Source organism: Bombina bombina, chromosome 6, assembly GCF_027579735.1.
Source record: "Bombina bombina isolate aBomBom1 chromosome 6, aBomBom1.pri, whole genome shotgun sequence".
Taxonomy (NCBI): Eukaryota; Metazoa; Chordata; class Amphibia; order Anura; family Bombinatoridae; genus Bombina; species Bombina bombina.
Window position 1 is genome coordinate 116661720 of NC_069504.1, and position 18401 is coordinate 116680120.

The following is an 18401-nucleotide window of genomic DNA, read 5'->3' on the forward strand; positions in this document are numbered from 1 at the left end:
GCATCCGGCGCACCTACAATGGCACAGTTTAAATCGGCCCTGTGTAGTCAATTTACAACAGAGCAGTTTAATGTACCATACCCGCAAGAGAAACATCTAACGGGTTTCTTTAAAAAATGGGAGATTTTTGTAAGATACCTGCCCTTATCACAACAACAAAAAGCTTATTAAGCCTTTTAGAAATTCTGAATTTGTCCAGTTGAACATTTTGGCTGGCCATTTCCCTGGAGAATGGGTGGAGGCCAATGATTGAGAATCTGATAGAGGAGAGTGGGGAGAGAGGGGTTGGGTGGAGAGACAGGGGGTCTTCTCCTTTTTTGTTGTTGTTGTTGTTTGTGGTGTCACTTTTGTTCGGTTGTTTTGTGTTAGTATGTTGAGTGTTGTCCTGTCGTTTGATTGGTGAGGTTGTCCGTGGGGGGTTGGGGGTAAAAGAAGAAAAACAACAAAGATGTAAGAATCATTTATCGGACAGGAATTAAGTATTTGTCTTATGCACCTTCTAAATGCACATATATGCCCGGTTTAAAGGTTTTTGTATAATTTGCACTGTTGTACGGGCATCTTAATTAATTAATTAATTGATTATTTATCCATGTATCTATTGTCATATCTGCAAATACTGTTTTTTAACCAATTAAGTATGTATCCTGTCTCTTCTTATTGTGATATTTGTTTTTATATAGTATTATTGATACTGCAGTATATTTCTTTGTCTTTGTTATAAATAAAAAAAAAGAAAAAAGAAAGAATGCTTACACTATTCCGCTTATTACGGAACTCTTTGACCGCCTCAAGGGAGCTACGGTCTTTACTAAACTTGATTTGAGAGGAGCGTACAATCTCGTTAGGATTAAGGAGGGCCACGAATGGAAAACAGCATTTAACACCAGGAAAGGGCATTATGAGTATCTTGTAATGCCCTTTGGCCTATGTAATGCTCCTGCTGTCTTTCAGGAATTTATTAATGATGTCCTACGAGATATGTTGCAACAGTGTGTTGTGGTGTACTTAGACGACATCCTCATAAACTCACCGACACTTGAGGCTCATCGTTCTGATGTTACACGGGTTCTTCAGAGACTACGCGAGAACGTCCTGTTTTGTAAACTCAAGAATTGTAACATAGTAACATAGTAACATAGTAGATAAGGTTGAAAAAAGACTGAAGTCCATCGAGTTCAACCTATACAAATCTAAAATACTTACAAAAAGCTCCAGTTAAGCTTAAATAACCCCATTAAAATGTGACCCATTTAATACTAGCAATCATATCCATGAATTTTGTTTATATACAGAAATTTATCCAGACTATTTTTAAATGTATCTATGGTATTGGCATTCACTACCTCCTTTGGTAATGAGTTCCATCAGACTCAAGTAACCTTCCTAGGCTATGTTATCTCCGTTGCAGGGTTCTCCATGGATCCTGAAAAGTTATCTGCCGTTCTACAGTGGCTTCGCCCAGTTGGTCTTTGGTCTATTCAACGTTTTTTGGGGTTCGCCAATTACTGTAGAAAGTTTATTAAAAATTTTTTTTCCTTGGTCAAACCTATAACAGACATGACCCGTAAAGGCCTTTGATAGTCTTAAGAATGCCTTTGCTGCCGCTCCAGTTCTGGCTCATCCTTACCCTGTCCTGCCTTTCGTTCTTGAGGTTGATGCGTCTGAGACTGGAGTAGGTGCCTTCTTGTCTCAACGTCCTACGCCTGACGGTTCCTTGCATCCGTGTGGTTTCTTCTCTAAGAAATTGTCTCCAGCGGAGTGCAATTATTAAATTGGCGACAGGGAATTACTGGCCATAATTTTGGCACTTAGGGAATGGAGGCATCTTCTCGAGGGTACTAGTGTGCTGGTGCTCATTCTTACTGACCACAAGAATTTAAATAATCTATCCGAATCAAAACGTTTGTTGCCCCGACAGGCCAGATGGGCGCTATTTTTGTCTCGGTTTAATTATGTGGTCTCCTACCTGCCTGGTAGTAAGAATGTTAGGGCTGATGCCCTCTCTCGACAATTTTCGCCTCTGTCCAAGGAGAAGTCTGTACCTACTCCTGTTATACCTCCTGACCATATTTTGGCTACCATACGTACTAATTTGACTTTTCCCTTGGGGGAGGAGATCCTGGCTGCACAAACCAATGCACCTCCTGAGAAATCTAGTGGTAAGTGTTTTGTTCCTGCAAATCTTCGAACTAAACTTTTGCACACTTACCACTATCCTAAAGCTGCAGGTTACCCAGGCAAGAACCAAATGATTTGGTCTGTCACTCAACAATTCTGGAGGCCAGGTCTTCGTTCTGATGTTGCTGCGTATGTTACCTCTTGCTCAGTTTGTGCACAGAATAAGACCCCTCAACGTCTTCCTGTGGGTCTTCTTCAACCTATTGCTAATGGTGAGCATCCTTGGACACATCTTTCCATGGACTTCATTGTCAAGCTTCCTGTTTCCAATGGCAATACTGTTATCCTTATGGTGGTTGACCGTTTTTCTAAAATGTCACATTGCATTCCCTTGATGAAGCTGCCTACCGCTCAAGAGCTTGCTTCAATTTTTGCCCGGGAGGTCTTCCATTTACATGGGTTACCCAGGGAGATAGTGTCGGCCCGGGGTAGCCAGTTTGTCTCCAGATTTTGGCGTTCCTTTTGTGCTCAAATAGGGATTCAGCTTTCCTTCTCCTCGGCATATCACCCTCAATCCAATGGGGCTGCGGAACAGTCTAATCAAGCTCTGGAACAGTTCCTCCGTTGCTATGTCTCAGATCACCACAATAATTGGTCTGAACTGTTAAGTTGGGCAGAGTTTGCTCGTAAAAGTGCTATTAATGCTTCCTCCAAGTTATCCCCGTTCATGGCGAATTATGGGTTTCAACCATCCTTGTTGCCCGATTCATTCATGGGTATTCCGGCTTTGGAGGAGCATCTCCGGCAACTCTGTTCCACTTGGGTGCAGATTCAGGATTGCCTTCATCGTTATATGCAGCGCCAAAAGTTCCAGGCTGATCGTAGGCATCTGCTCGCACCTTCCTACCAGGTTGGTGAGAGAGTTTGGCTGTCCTACTGCAACTTGAACCTTCGTGTGCCTTCCAATAAATTTACTCCCCGTTATGTTGGTCCTTTTCGAATACTCCGACGGGTTAATCCTGTGGCCTACACTCTTGACCTTCCTCCTGCTATGCGCATCTCCAATGTTTTTCATGTCTCCCTCTTGAAACCATTAGTTTGTAATCGGTTTACCACTGTGTTGCCTCGTCCCCGTCCTATCTTTGTTGACAACCATGAGGAGTATAAGGTCAGCAGCATTATTGACTCTCGTATGTCCAGGGGCCTTGTACAGTATTTAGTTCACTGGAGGGGCCCGCCCTCCTCCGTGCCTTCCATGCCCTTTTCCCCAATAAGCCTTTTGTCCTCACGCGGGGGAGGGGTCGTTGAGGGGAGGGTACTGTCAGGGTTTTCTCCCTGTTGTGTTTGCCATGTGCTGCTGGCAGACATTTTACTCACCTCTCTTCCTGACTATGGACTTACTGCACTTCCTTTTATGGCCAGACTGGTGTGCATCATCCATGTGAGACAGGATGCAGTCTCAGAATTGTGATGTCATCACTTATTATTTAAAGGGTCTCTGTTCAGTATGCTTTGCCTTTGCGTTGTCTCAGATCTGTTTGTGAGAGTTCCTGTGTATTACCTGGCTGCCTGATGTCCTTCCTGGTTCCTGATCCCTGGCTTGTTCCTGACTCTGCTGTTTCCTTGTTGATGATTCCGGCTCATCTAACTATTCGCTTTGGCTCCTGACTCGGCTCGTCTGACTACCAGCTCTGGTTTTGACTCCTGGCTTGCTATTTGACTTGTGGACTTTTTATTATTTTTTGCTATTAATAAAGGTGTGATTATTTTTGCACTTCTCGTCTCAGTCTGATTCCTGGCACCCTGACAGAAATAATGAATATAAACTATCTATATATGCGGACGGTATCCTCCTGATCTTGTCTGATCCAATGTGTTCAATAGAGGAACTTTTGATTGAATTTAGAGATTTTGGGACATTCTCTATTTTTTTTTTAGTAAATGTAGACAAGTCAGAAATTTTAAATATAAACTTGAATAGAGAAATAGTAAGTCTCCTGTCAGCAAATTTTCCCTTTAAAGAAGCTTTAAAGTGTCTAGGAATATATTTGGCAAGCACAAATACTGAACTGTATCATTATAATTATGAACATTTAGGAAAAGTTCTAATTAATGATTTATTGTCCTGGTTTAAAAAAAAAAAAAAACATGGTTTGTTAGGATAAATATAATCCAAATGAACATATTACCTAGAATTCTTTATAAATTACAAACCCTCCCAATCCCAATCCAAAAAATATTGCTGACCAAATTACAAAGGGTATTAACAATTATATCTGGGGTAGAATACATCCGAGATTGAATTTAGATACATTATATAAGAAAAGAAATAAGGGGGGACTGGGATTACCTAACATAAATAAATATAATGAATTTTAGACTGGCATCTGAACGAAGAGACAAAAAGATGGGTACAATTAGAGAGTGAATTAATATTGGAAAGGTCTATAGGCAGTCAATGTTGGATCTAGAAAGGTCACAGAATTCAGCATAATTTTTGAGACATTTCGGATTTGGGACCAAATGATAAAAAATAATAAGTTATGGCTATCATCTATCCCATTCCCATTACTATAACTCACCTAGATTACAAGTTTTGCGCTATAGAGGGTGCAAAACGAACGTAACAAAAGTTGCGTTATTTCACTCTCCATAGCCCTGCCATTACAAGTTTTTGAAAAGCCAGCTTGTGTGTGCGATATGGTGGTGATGAGCTCCATACCGCACAAAATCGAAGCGCTGCTTTGACGTGCTCATGCATGCTTTCCCCATAGGGGGAGAGCATGTTAGAAAAAAACTAACACCTGATGCGTGGAATGGTGATCGCCGTAACACAACCCCATTGATGTCTATGGGGAAAAAAAAGTTTAAACCTAACACCCTAACATAAACCCCAAGTCTAAACATCCCTAATCTGCTGCCTCCGACATTGCCGACACCTACATAAAGTTATTAATCGTACCCCAACATCGCCGCCACTATATTAAAGATATTAAGCCCTATTCCGATGCTCTAACTTTAAATTAAAATTACAATATCCCTATCTTAGATAAAATAAAAACTTACCTGTGATATAAAAAAAACTAACTATTAACCTAACATAACTATTAGACTAAAATTAAAATAACTATCAATTAAATAAACTAAATTACACATTAAAAAACCCTAACACTACTAAAAAACATAATTCTAAAATTTACAAAAAATTTAAATTGCAAAAAATAACAAACGAAATTATCCAAAATAAAAACAATTACACCTAATCTAATATCCCTTTAAAAATAAAAAGCCCCTCAAAATAAAAAAAACCCTAGCCTACAATAAACTACCCATAGCCCTTAAAAGGGCCTTTTGTTGGGCATTGCCCTAAAGAAATCAGCTCTTTTCCCTGTAAAAAAATACAAAGACCCCACCCCAAAAGTAAAACCCACCACCCAAACAACCCCCTAAAATAAAAAACCTAACTCTAACAAAAACCTAAGCTACCCATTGCCCTGAAAAGGGTATTTGTATGGGCATTCCCCTTAAAAGGGCATTTAGCTCTTTTGCATTGACCTGAAAAGGGCATTTAGCTCATTTTAGAAAGCCCAAACCCTAATCTAAAAAAAAACCACTCAAAAAAAGTAAAAAAAAAAAAACTAACACTAACCCCCGACGATCTATTTACAGTTTTTGAAGTCCGGATATCCAGGCGGCGAGAAGTCTTCATCCAGGTGGCTAGCTCTTCATCCATCCAGGCGGCGTCTTCATCCATCCATCTAGGCGGCATCTTCTATCTTCATCCCAGCAGCGTGAAGCTGGTCCATCCTTCAAGACATCCGGCGCTGCCGTACACTGAATCTTCAAAGCAAGGGAGCCTTTTCAAAATGGCGTCCCTTGCATTCCTATTGGCTGATTTGATTTTTGAAATTCAAATCAGCCAAAAGGATGAGAGCTACTGAAATCCTATTGGCTGTTCAAATCAGCCTATAGGATGAGAGCTACTGAAATTCTATTGGCTATTCAAATCAGCCAACAGAATTTCAGTAGCTGTAAGCCTATGAGCCCAGCTGTTTGTAGACTGTCTTTATCTGCCCATTCATCAAATGTGGGTGCATATCTCGTTTTCCATTTATTAAACATAATCTGTATCAGATATAAACACTTTTTTCCTATCTTACTATTTAGATCATTTAAAATTACTGACAGAAAATTATTAAGGTTATGATTTTCAAAATTTTTGTCTATCAAATCAAATATTTCTTACCTAAATCCCTTTATTATTGGGCATGACCAGAGGATATGGGACAGCGTACCCTTACTTCCACACCCTCTCCAATATAAATCTTTAGTGTGGGTGAACAATTTTTGAATTCTAACAGGTGTAAGGATCCATCTGGATAGATGTTCGCTGTATCTTGTTGAAACTGATGACTTTTCTGTCCATTTCCTTATACAAGAAACAACTAATATTTGAATCCACTTTCTCATCCTTTCCCGCCTCGAATATTGCAACTCCGTCCTCTATGGTCTCCCTGCTGCACCTCTCTGCCAATCCCTTTAATGGCTTCCTCTTGCCTCCAGGATTAAACACAAAATTGTTACTCTGACATACAAAGCCCTCAACTGCACTGCTCCCCCCTACATTTCAGACCTTGTCTTCAGATGCTCTCCCTCCCATCCCCTTCCCTCTGCTCACGATCTCCTACTCTCCTCCTCTCTTGTTACTTCCTCACATTCACATTTACAGGACTTCTTCAGACTGGCTCCCATCTTGTGGAACTCCCTGCCTCGCTTCACAAGACTCTTCCCTAGTTTTAACAGATTCAAGCGCTCCCTAAAGACTCTACTATTCAGGGATGCATGCGACCTACACTAACCTTTCCTAACTCCATTGCTTTCCCCTTGAACCCCTTAGAATGTAAGCCTATGAGCCCAGCTGTTTGTAGATCGCCTTCATAAGCCTATGAGCCCATTGATGTCTATAGGGTAACTTAATTCTGTTTGCCATTTTTGTACATAACTTGGAAGTTCAACTATATTATTCTGTAGTAACTCATAAAACTTGGATAATAGATGTATTTTGCCTAATTGCATACAACAGATACTCTCAAATTTTGTCAGTGGTCTTACAATCTTATTTTTATCCTTATTACAATATAGGAAATAATGAATCTGTGCGTAAGTATACCAGTCTGCTAGTTGATTAAGCCCTTTATCAATAAGTTTATCTTGTGTAAGACGTTTCCGTTTATCTGCCATATCTAGTATCTTAATAGTGTTTAGTGCTTTATTCTCTTTATATTTACCTTTAAAAAAGGTTTCTTTCCCTGCCAAACACCTAGATTACGAGTTTTGCGTTCCAGTTTTAACTCTGAAAAAATGGCCATTTCAGTGAAAAAAAGGAACGCACCCATTACGAGTCTTGTTGGTATAGCTATACCGCAAGCATTTTAGCCTGTAACGCAACGTCAATCCTGCACTCAAAATAATGACATTTTTGCGTGGGATTTCCGTAGTTATTATCAGATATTTGTAGAGCGCCAACAGATTCCACAATGCTATCAGCATAGGCGATATACAAGATAACATTTATAGGGATCAAATGGGTAGAGGGCCCTGCCGAGAGTTGCACTGTTGTAGTCGGCTCTTATGAAGGCGATCTACAAACAGCTGGGCTCATAGGCTTACATTCTAAGGGGTTCAAGGGGAAAGCAATGGAGTTAGGAAAGGTTAGTGTAGGTTGCATGCATCCCTGAATAGAAAAGTCTTTAGGGAGCACTTGAAGCTGTTAAAACTAGGGAAGAGTCTTGTGGAGCGAGGCAGGGAGTTCCACAAGATGGGAGTCAGTCTGGAGAAGTCCTGTAAACATGAATGTGAGGAGGTAACAGGAGAGGAGGAGAGGAGGAGATCATGAGCAGAGGGAAGGGGATGGGAGGGAGAGCATCTGAAGACAAGGTCTTAAATTTAGGGGGGAGCAGTGCAGTTGAGAGCTTTGTATTTCAGAGTAACAATGTTGTGTTTAATCCTGGAGGCAAGAAGAAGCCAGTGAAGGGATTTGCAGAGAGGTGCAGCAGATAAAGCAACGTGTAAGGAAGCTATGAATTGTAAAGGAGCTAGGTGGCAGCTAGGGAGACCAGAGAGGACGGAGTTGCAATAGTCGAGGTGGGAAAGGATGAGAACGTGGATTAAAATATTAGTTGTTTCTTGTATAAGGAAATGTCTAATTGTTAAAGATGTTTTTAAGATGGAAGAAGCAGGCTTTAGCCAAGGACAGTTATAGAAAATTGGGGGGTGGAGATTTTGGAGGAAGGGGGAAAAATAAGGAGTTCAGTTTTGGAGAGATTTAGCTTAAGGTAGTGAGAGGACATCCAAGATGAGATATGAGAAAGACAGTTAGTGACATGGGTTAGTAAGGAAGGAAGTAGGTCTGGTGCAGAGAGATAGATTTGGGTGTCATCGGCATACCAATGGTATTGAAACCTAATGATGACATGCAGATTGAAAAGAGAAGGGGACTGAGGACAGAGCCTTGAGTTACCCCAACAGAAAGTGGTAACGGGGCAGAGGATGCTTCAGAGAAGGCTACACTTAAGGTACGGTTAGATAGATAGGAATAGAACCACAAGAGAGCTGTGTCACAGATGCCAAAGGATTGGTGGTTTGGAGCAAAAGATGGTGGTCAACAGTATCAAAGACTGCAGACAGATCAAGGAGGATAAGCAGAGAGAAGTGGCCTTTGAATTGTGCTGTAAGTAGGTCATTGGTAACCTTGACAAATGCTGTCTCTGTGGAGTGATGGGGACCAAATCCAGATTGCAGTGGTTCAAGAAGAGAGTTTAGTGTAAGGCAATGGGATAGACGTATATATATACTTGCTTTTCAAGGAGCTTTGAGGCAAGAGGGAGTAGGGAAATAAGACTGTATTTGGATGGGGAGGTTGGATCGAGAGGTTTTTTGAGGATAGGTGTGAGCAGTGCATGTTTTAGAGATGAGGGAAATATACCAGTGCTGAGAGGTTGAAGATGTGTGTAAGTATGGGGGTAAGGGTAGAAGATAGGGAGGGGAGTAGCTGTGAGGTGATGGGGTTGAGGGGACAGGTAGTGAGGTGGGAGGACAGTATAAGGGCAGAAACTTCTTCCTCTGTAAAAGGGGCAAAATAGCTAAATTTATGTCTATTTGGGTTTTGGATGATTGTGAGCTTTTGAAGGGATGGGAGAATATGATTTTTTGAGGACTAGTAAAAGGGATCAGTATACAGGTAGCCCTCGTTTTGCGCCGTTTCAATTTGCGCCGTTTCAGAATAACGCCCTTTATTTTCAGTGATGTGACTGCTATTGAAAAGCACTGAGAAGCAGTACATTGATTAAAATAAGGGCAGGCAAATAGGTGGAGTTGTCCGATTGTATTGCAGCAAAGATATGCAAGCCAAGCAGGCTGAAATTAATCAGTGTGAACAGATCAGACCTGAGCTATCGAGCAGCTTTCAAAGCAACAAGATCTAGCAGCCGTGAGGAAAACTTCCCTTTCTTCTTCTAACCCAGCTGCTTGAGGTGAGGGTGCCTATAAATCAGTCCAGACCCGATATTAGCTAAAAGGGTATGCGACTGTTTCAATGCAGAGACCTTTTTGCAGAAAAATGCAAGTAAAAAAATGTTTTTGTTCATTAAACTTTAGTTTGATGATGCATTCTGTTTTGTGTGATTATTTGATACTGTTTATAATGCTGTTAAACATTTATAGTCTTCATTTTAAAGCTTTAAAAATAATGTATTATAGGTTACTTATGTCAATTTTGAGAGGGGCCTGGAACCTAACTCCCTCACTTCCCATTGACTTACATTGTAAACTGGGTTTCAATTTACAACGGTTTCTATTTACAACCATTCCTTCTGGAACCTAACCCCGGCGTAAATTGAGGGCTACCTGTATAAAATAAAAAATCCTATGGGAAAAGATGATAGAAGGAAGAATACCCCAGAACCATCCAAATTGAATTGGGAATAAGAATGAGTTTTAATTGCAAATTGTTATTTGTTTTTATTTGTTCGAGTAGACTTATCAAAAGGTGGATATTTTGATTTATATGCATTTTGTATATAAAAAAAATGTATGCTTACCTAATAAATTTATTTATTTATTGACATTGTGAGTCCACGGATCATCATCAATTACTGTTGGGAATATCACTTCTGGCCAGCAGGAGGAGGCAAAGAGCACCACAACAAAACTGTTAAGTATCACCTACCTACCCACAATCCCCAGTCATTCGACCAAGGGAAAGGAGAGAAAGGAAATGACAAAAAAAAACTGTCTGAAAAACAGGGCGGGCCATGGACTCACTGTGTCAAGAAAGAAAGAAATTTATCAGGTAAGCATACATTTTGTTTTCTTTCTAATGACACGGTGAGTCCACGGATCATCATCAGTTACTGTTGGGAATCAATACCCAAGCTAGAAAACACAGATGATAAGGGAGGGACAAGACAGGTAACCTAAACAGAAGGCTTAGACTGCTTGAAGAACCTTTCTCCCAAAGGAAACCTCAGCCGAGGCAAAAGTATCACATTTATAGAATTTGGAAAAAGTATGCAAAGAGGACCAAGTTGCAGCCTTGCAAATCTGTTCCACAGAAGCTTCATTTTTGAAGGCCCAGGAAGAATACACAGCCATCGTAGCATGAGCTTTGATTCTCTCAGGAGGTTGCTGTCCAGCAGTCTCATAGGCAAAACAAATAATACTCTTCAGCCAAAAGGAAAGAGACATAGCCATAGGTTTCTGACCCTTGCGCTTCACAGAGAAACAAACAAAGAATAAAACTGACGAAAGTCCTTAGTCGCCTGTAAACAGAATTTCAGCCCATGCACAACATCTAGGTTGTGCAACAAATGCTCCTTATAAGAAGAAAGGTTAGGACACAAAGAAGGAACAATTTTCTGATTAATATTACTAACCGAAACAACCAAAGGCAGAAAACTTAGTACACAGAACCACTTTATCATAATGAAAGATAAGGTATGGAGAATCATACTGCAGAGCCGAGAGTTCCGAAACTCTCTGAGCAGAAGAAATAGCAACAAGAAACAAAACCTTCCAAGATAACATCTTAATATCTAAGGAATGCATAGGCTCATACGGAGCCCGTTGTAAAACTTTAAGAACAAGGTTAAGACTCCAGGGAGGAGTAACAGGTTTAAACACAGGCCTGATCCTGACCAAGGCTTGACAAAAAGAATGCACGTCTGGCGAATCCGCCAAATGCTTATGCAACAAAATAGACAACACAGAAATCTGACCCTTTAGAGTACTAGCTGACAACCCCTTCTCCAGACCCTACTGGAGAAAGGATAAAATCCTAGGAATCCTGACTTTACTCCAAGAGTAGCTTCTGGATTCACACCAATACAGATATTTACGCCATATCTTATGGTAAATCCTTCTTGTCACAGGCTTACGAGGCTGGATCAAGGTCTCAATGACCGACTCTGAAAACCCATGCTTGGATAAAATTAAGCGTTCAATCTCCAAGCAGTCAGCTTCAGAGAAACGAGATTTGGATGAAGAAAAGGACCCTAAAGTAGAAGGTCCTTCCTCAGAGGGAGTCTCCACGGTGGCAGAGACGACATTTGCACTAGGTCTCAATAATAGATCCTGCGAGGCCACGCCGGTGCTATCAGAATCACAAACACTCTCTCCTGTTTGATCCGAGCAATGACTCTTGGCAGGAGAGCGAACAGAGGAAACAGGTATGCTAGAATGAAATTCCAAGGGACCGCCAGAGCATCTATCAAGAAGGCCTGTGGATCCCTTGACCTCGAGCTGTACCTCAGGAGCTTGGCATTCTGCCGAGAAGCCATGAGATCCAGTTCTGGCTGCCCCATTTGAGGATTAAACTGGGAATCACGGGGAGCGGGCCCAGACTAGGCCAGACAAAATGTTATATGTAGTATCTACAATGAATTCTCTGAGAGAACTGTAAAAAAACATGAACCTGTATGACATAATGTGTATTATTGGAGTACTATCTCTACTATTTGAATGACCTTAGACCATTGGAATGTTTGACCATTATTATACTGTATTTGTACAATTTTTGAATAAAATCTTTTCAACATAAACTGGGAATCACCTCCGGGTGGAATTCCCACTCCCCTGGATGAAAAGACTGTCGGCTCAGAAAATCTGCTTCCCAATTGTCCACTCCTGGAATGTGGATTGCAGATAGACAGCAGTTGTGGGTCTCCGCCCACTGAATAATTCGGGCCACCTCTGACATGGCCAAGGAACTCCGAGTTCCTCCCTGGTGGTTGATGTACTCCACCAATGTTACTGTATGTTGTCCGACTGGAACCTGATAAACCGGGCTAAGGCTAACTGAGGCCAGGCCAGAAGAGCATTGAAGATCGCTCTCAGCTCTAGGATGTTTATGGGGAGAACTGACTCCTCCTGAGACCATAGATCCTAAGCCTTCAACAAGCCCCAGACTGTTCCCCAACCTAAAAGGCTGGCATCCGTGGTCACAATCACCCAGGAGGGTCTGCAGAAGCAAGTTCCCTCGGAGAGGTGTTCCTGAGACAACCACCACAGAAGAGAGTCCTTTGTCGCTTGATCCAGATCTATTAGAGGAGATAGATCCATATAGTCCCCATTCCATTGTCTGAGCATGCATAAATGCAGAGGTCTGAGATGGAACCAAGCGAACGGAATGATGTCAATGGAAGACACCATCAGACCGAATACCTCCATACATTGAGCCACTGACCGGCTGAGGACTGAAGGGCAAAGCAAGAATTGAAGATCTTTGTCTTTCTGACCCCTGTCAGAAAAATCTTCATTAATAGGGAGTCTATTACAGTCCCCAAGAACACTACCAGAGAACTTTTTCCCAGATTCACCTTCCACCCTTGGGAGCGAAGAAAAGACAAGATCTCTGTATGAAATCTTGCTTGTTGAAAAGACGGCGCCTGAACCAGAATGTCGTCCAGATATGGAACCACTGCAATGCCCCAAGACCAAATCACTGCCAATAGAGCCACCAGAACCTTTGAAAAAATTCTGGGAGCCGTGGCAAGGCCGAATAGAAGAGCCACAAACTTAAAGTGATTGTCCAAGAAGGCAAATCTCAGAAACTTGTGATGATCTTTGTGAATGGGAACATGAAGGTACGCATCCTTTAGGTCTATGGGTGTCATGAATTGACCCTCTTGGACCAAGGGAAGAATGGAAAGTATACTCTCCATCTTGAAGGATGTTACTCTGAGGAACTTGTTTAGACACTTCAGGTCTAGAATTGATCTGAAAGTTCCCTCTTTTTTTGGGAACCACTAACAGATTCGAGTAAAATCCCAGACCCTGTTCCTGCGGAGGAACAGTGTCAGGGTTTTCTCCCTGTTGTGTTTGCCATGTGCTGCTGGCAGCCATTTTACTCACCTCTCTTCCTGACTATGGTGCATTGTGGGGGATGCTGCTCATTTACTGCACTTCCTTTTATGGCCAGACTGGTGTGCATCATCCATGTGAGACAGGATACAGTCTCAGAATTGTGATGTCATCACTTATTATTTAAAGGGCCTCTGTTCAGTATGCTTTGCCTTTGCGTTGTCTCAGACCTGTTTGTGAGAGTTCCTGTGTATTACCTGGCTGCCTGACGTCCTTCCTGGTTCCTGATCCCTGGCTTGTTCCTGAATCTGCTGTTTCCTTGTTCCTGATTCCGGCTCGTCTGACTATTCGCTTTGGCTCCTGACTCGGCTCGTCTGACTACCAGCTCTGGTTTTGACTCCTGGCTTGTTATTTGACTTGTGGACTTTTATTTTTATTATTATTATTTATTTATTTTATGCTATTAATAAAGGTGTGATTATTTTTGCACTTCTCGTCTCAGTCTGATTCCTGGCACCCTGACAAACAGGAACTATTCCCAGGGCGGAAAGTTCCTTGACACAATTTAAGAACCCCTCTCTTTTTATCTGGTCTACAGATAATCTTGAGAGGAGAAACCTGCCTGGGGGGGGGGGGGGGGTCTTGAATTCTACCTTGTACCCCTGGGATATGATGTCCACCGCCTAGGGGTCCGGAAAAATTCGTATCCAGGCTTGAACGAATAGAGAAAGTCTGCCCTCTACTGGATCCGAACCCTTCATGCTGACTTGGAGTCAGCTGCGGGTTTCTTAGACTGTTTCCCCTTGTTCCAAGACTGACTAGACTTCCAGGAAGACTTGGATTGTTTTTGTTTCGAAGAAGGAGGGGAGGGTTTACCTCTAAAGTTATGAAAGGAACGAAAATTACTCTGAAGCTCTTTCTGTTTATTCCTTTTATCCTGAGGAAGAAAAAATCCCTTTCCCCCTGTGATATCAGAAATTATTTCAGCCAAACCAGGCCCAAACAAGGTCTTACCCTTATAAGGGATCGCTAATAGCTTGGACTTAGATGAAACATCCGCAGACCAGGACTTCAGCCATAAGGCTCTGTGAGCTAGAACCGCAAAACCAGACATTTTTGCTCCCAGCTTAATGACTTGTAAGGAAGCATCCGTAATAAAGGAATAGGCTAACTTAAGGGCCTTAATCCTGTCCTGAATCTCCTCAAGAGGAGTATCTGTCTGAATAGAATCAGAAAAAGCATCAAACCAGTAAGCTGCTGCGCTGGTGACACTGGCAATACACACCACAGGTTGCCATTGAAGACCCTGGTGTACATACATTTTCTTTAGTAAGGCCTCCAACTTCTTATACATTGGAACCTTAAAAGAACAACTATCCACTATGGGAATAGTGTTCCTCTTAGCCAAAGTGGAGATCGCTCCTTCCACCTTAGGAACCGTTTGCCACAACTCTTTAATAGAGTCAGCAATAGGAAACATTTTCTTGAAAATTAGAGATGGAGAAAAAGAAATTCCAGGTCTCTCCCACTCCTGTGCAATAATCTCAGTAGCACGGTCTGGTACAGGAAATACCTCCACTGCGGAGGGAACATCAAAGTACTTGTTCAGCTTACTAGCCTTTATAGGGTTGACTATGATAGTCGTATCGGAGTCGCCCAAGGTAGCCAAAACCTCCTTAAGTAACAGACGGAGGTGTTCCAGCTTAAATCTGAAGGATACAACATTAGAATCAGAAGAAGGAATTAGTCTGTCTGAGTCTGAGATTTCACCATCAGACGCTACCAAAGTATCTTCATCCTCAGACTTCTGAGAAGAGACACCTTGGGTAGCCACCCCTAGATCAAAAACCTTATTCACTGATTCTTTAACTTTCCTCTTGCGCTTTCCCTGCAGCATGGGAAAAGAAGACTGCGCCTCAGATACCGCAGATGATACCTGAGCAGCAATATCTTGCAAGGTAACTCCAGTCGGGGCATGAGAGGAAACGCAGGGCACTGCATGAGGGGACGAAAGGGATTGGGAGGCTTGAGGAGAAAGCTGCGGCAAATCTGGTACAGGAGACACCTGAACAACATCTGCCTTAGCTAATGATAGCTCAGTATCAAAAAGTCTATTCCTATAACATAAGGTTCTTTCAATACAGGAGGAACATAAAGGTACTGGGGGTTCCACCTGAGCATCAAAACATATGCTACAAGTAACATTCTGCAAGGCCTCCTGGTCCATCTTAACTTTTACAATAATTGGCAAAAGAAAAGTAAAACAGACAGCAATAAAAGGAATTTATTTTCTTTAAATTAATATTAGAAAAAATCGTTCCCATTTATTTAAATAATAGGGCAAAAAAAACGGAACGGAACAGCAAACAGCCCCAGGCAACCCTCTACACCTCAGCTATCTTTCTGAAGTGCCTACCTGTCCTGCTGACTGCCACCCAAAGTAGAAGACGATCCGTTTAACACTGTATCTCTTAGTTAAGGACAACAACGAAAGTAGCTTGAAACAAATAGGGAGTGGCTTCCTGTATTACATGTGCATCAACTTCGGAGTCTCACACTGCAGTACTGACAGGAAGTGAGAAACCTCGCAAAAAACACAAAACGGAACAACCTTAATCAAGGGTGGTCCCAGCGGCCAAGTAAAAAAGTTTTAAACATATACATGGCCGTATATAAAGTGCAGAAAAATGGACCCCCAAAGTAAAGCAGTTTATCCAAAAAATCTAAACTGAGCCACCAATAAATAAAAATTCTCCTCATATACACTGCCTGCTCGCTGCCATTAATTAATTCCATGTGAGGAGTCAATATAAAATAAAGATCCCTGCAGCCTTAAAGCTGTATAAGTGCCAGATTTTTCCCTCCTTATAAGAAAATTATAATTGGCACTTACCTTAATGTGTTCATCTATCCGGCAGCAGGATAGCTAACCTGGTTTGAGAGGGGCCATTCCTCACATGGACCTGTGGACAAAAGAAAGACTGAGAAAGCTTACTCAGACTATCTGAATAGGGCAGCAAAAATGTTTGGGAAAATGCAGAAGGGATTGTACCCCACAAGTTCCCAATTGCTTAAAAGCCACCACAGCCCTACTGAAGAGACTGACATGGGCTGAGGCTAGACCCCAGGAAAGATCAGAGCAAACATACTCTGCTTTAAAATAATAAAATCTTAATTGTAGGTCAGACACCTAAAACTTCACCTCCTCCTTGCACCACAGGCAAAGAGAATGACTGGGGATTGTGGGTAGGAAGGTGATACTTAACAGCTTTGTTGTGGTGCTCTTTGCCTCCTCCTGCTGGCCAGGAGTGATATTCCCAACAGTAATTGATGATGACTTGTGGACTCACCATGTCATTAGAAAGAAAGGTCTCCATTCCATCTTAAAATTAAATGGGAACATGCAGTTTTTAAATAACGCCACAAGATGGCGTATGGGTAAGATCTACGATCTGGAGGTATCGGTTTAAGTATCGGAGCATTTGCACGAGTACAAGTACTAAAGTAAATACTCGGTATCGCACCGATACTAGTGTTGAAAATAATAAGCAATATCTGTAAGTGTTTTTTTTTGCAGTGCTTTGTGAGGTCTGAATGGGTTTATTTTTTATGCGGCACTGTTAGTCAGGAGAGGCCAGTCTTGCTTAAGGGGGCAATGTTTTATGGTAGCTAGTGTATGTCTGTTTATTTTTTTCTAAATCTAACCCCTTTCCATCATTGTATCAGTAATCACTCAAGTTCCTTATTGTCCTGGTAGGCCAAATATATGTGTGTATATGAATGTATGTATACCATAAATTAGTAAGCTTGTAGAATATGCTTTTTACACAACTCTCTTTGTAAACATAAGGAATGTCTCAGAAAAAGCAGACATTAGTTCACCCCTGACCTTTGCCCTTTTTTGATATACTGTCAGACAGTTAAACCAGCTACTCTAATGAATAGATCTTGGTGAATAGAATTTTGTCTGTTATTTATTTATGTTATAACCATATTTGGTAAAAACCCTTGCATTTTTAGCTAGCCAATCATAAACTGTATTAGCCTAGATATGGAGTCCTGGAATGCCCTGTCTCGTAAGTATAAATACCTGGGAAGGGGACTGACCCCCCCCCAGAGAAAACCTTGTATTCTCTCCTCACTGCAGTGTGTGTGTGTTTTCAATAAACAAACCCTCTTTAACCTGTCGTGGTCTGAAGAGTTATTCAGTCCAGGGTGAATATCACCAACACATGGCGTCACGGACAGGATGGCACAATCTCAGACGCCAGTAAAAGTGGCAAAGACTTTCTACTCCAGGGGCACTCAATTAGGTCTTCTGAATGGTAAGAGCATTTTCTGTTTTTAGTGTAACAGTAATTGAGTGTCTCTGGGTAAGGGGTCAGAGCTGTTTGGCATTCTGGGTGACGCTATCCTAAGAGGCTCATTTTATTGATTTAATGTTATGTGTTGTATTGTGTAAATTGTTTTTGTAAAAAGTCAAAACTTGTGACCTAGGAGGGTGTCTATTTAAAGGCAACTGGGATTAGAAAACTGGGTTTACAGTTCTAGCCGCCCCAACCTGACTGCAAGTCCCACCAGACGTTAACCAGTCAGTGTTTGAATGCAAGGGGGACCGTGACAAACCTATATCCGAAACTGTGACCTGGCAGACACCCTAAGAGAATTATTTGTTTAGGAAAACCTCCTGGATAAGCCCTGATTAGACAGCTTTATTTCTTGTATGAACACTGATCGTATTTCCAGTGAAGAAAATATTGTTAGTCTTAGTGAAGGGGCTATCCTGGGTAGACATAAGACTGCAGGGGTCATTTAAGGGCAAACGTGTTGTGTAGTGTTGCCGGTTGGGGTGAAGGTTCCCCTGATACAATACAATTCTCTTTTGTTCTGTTTTGTTGTTTTAGTTTTTTTTAGAATTTGTG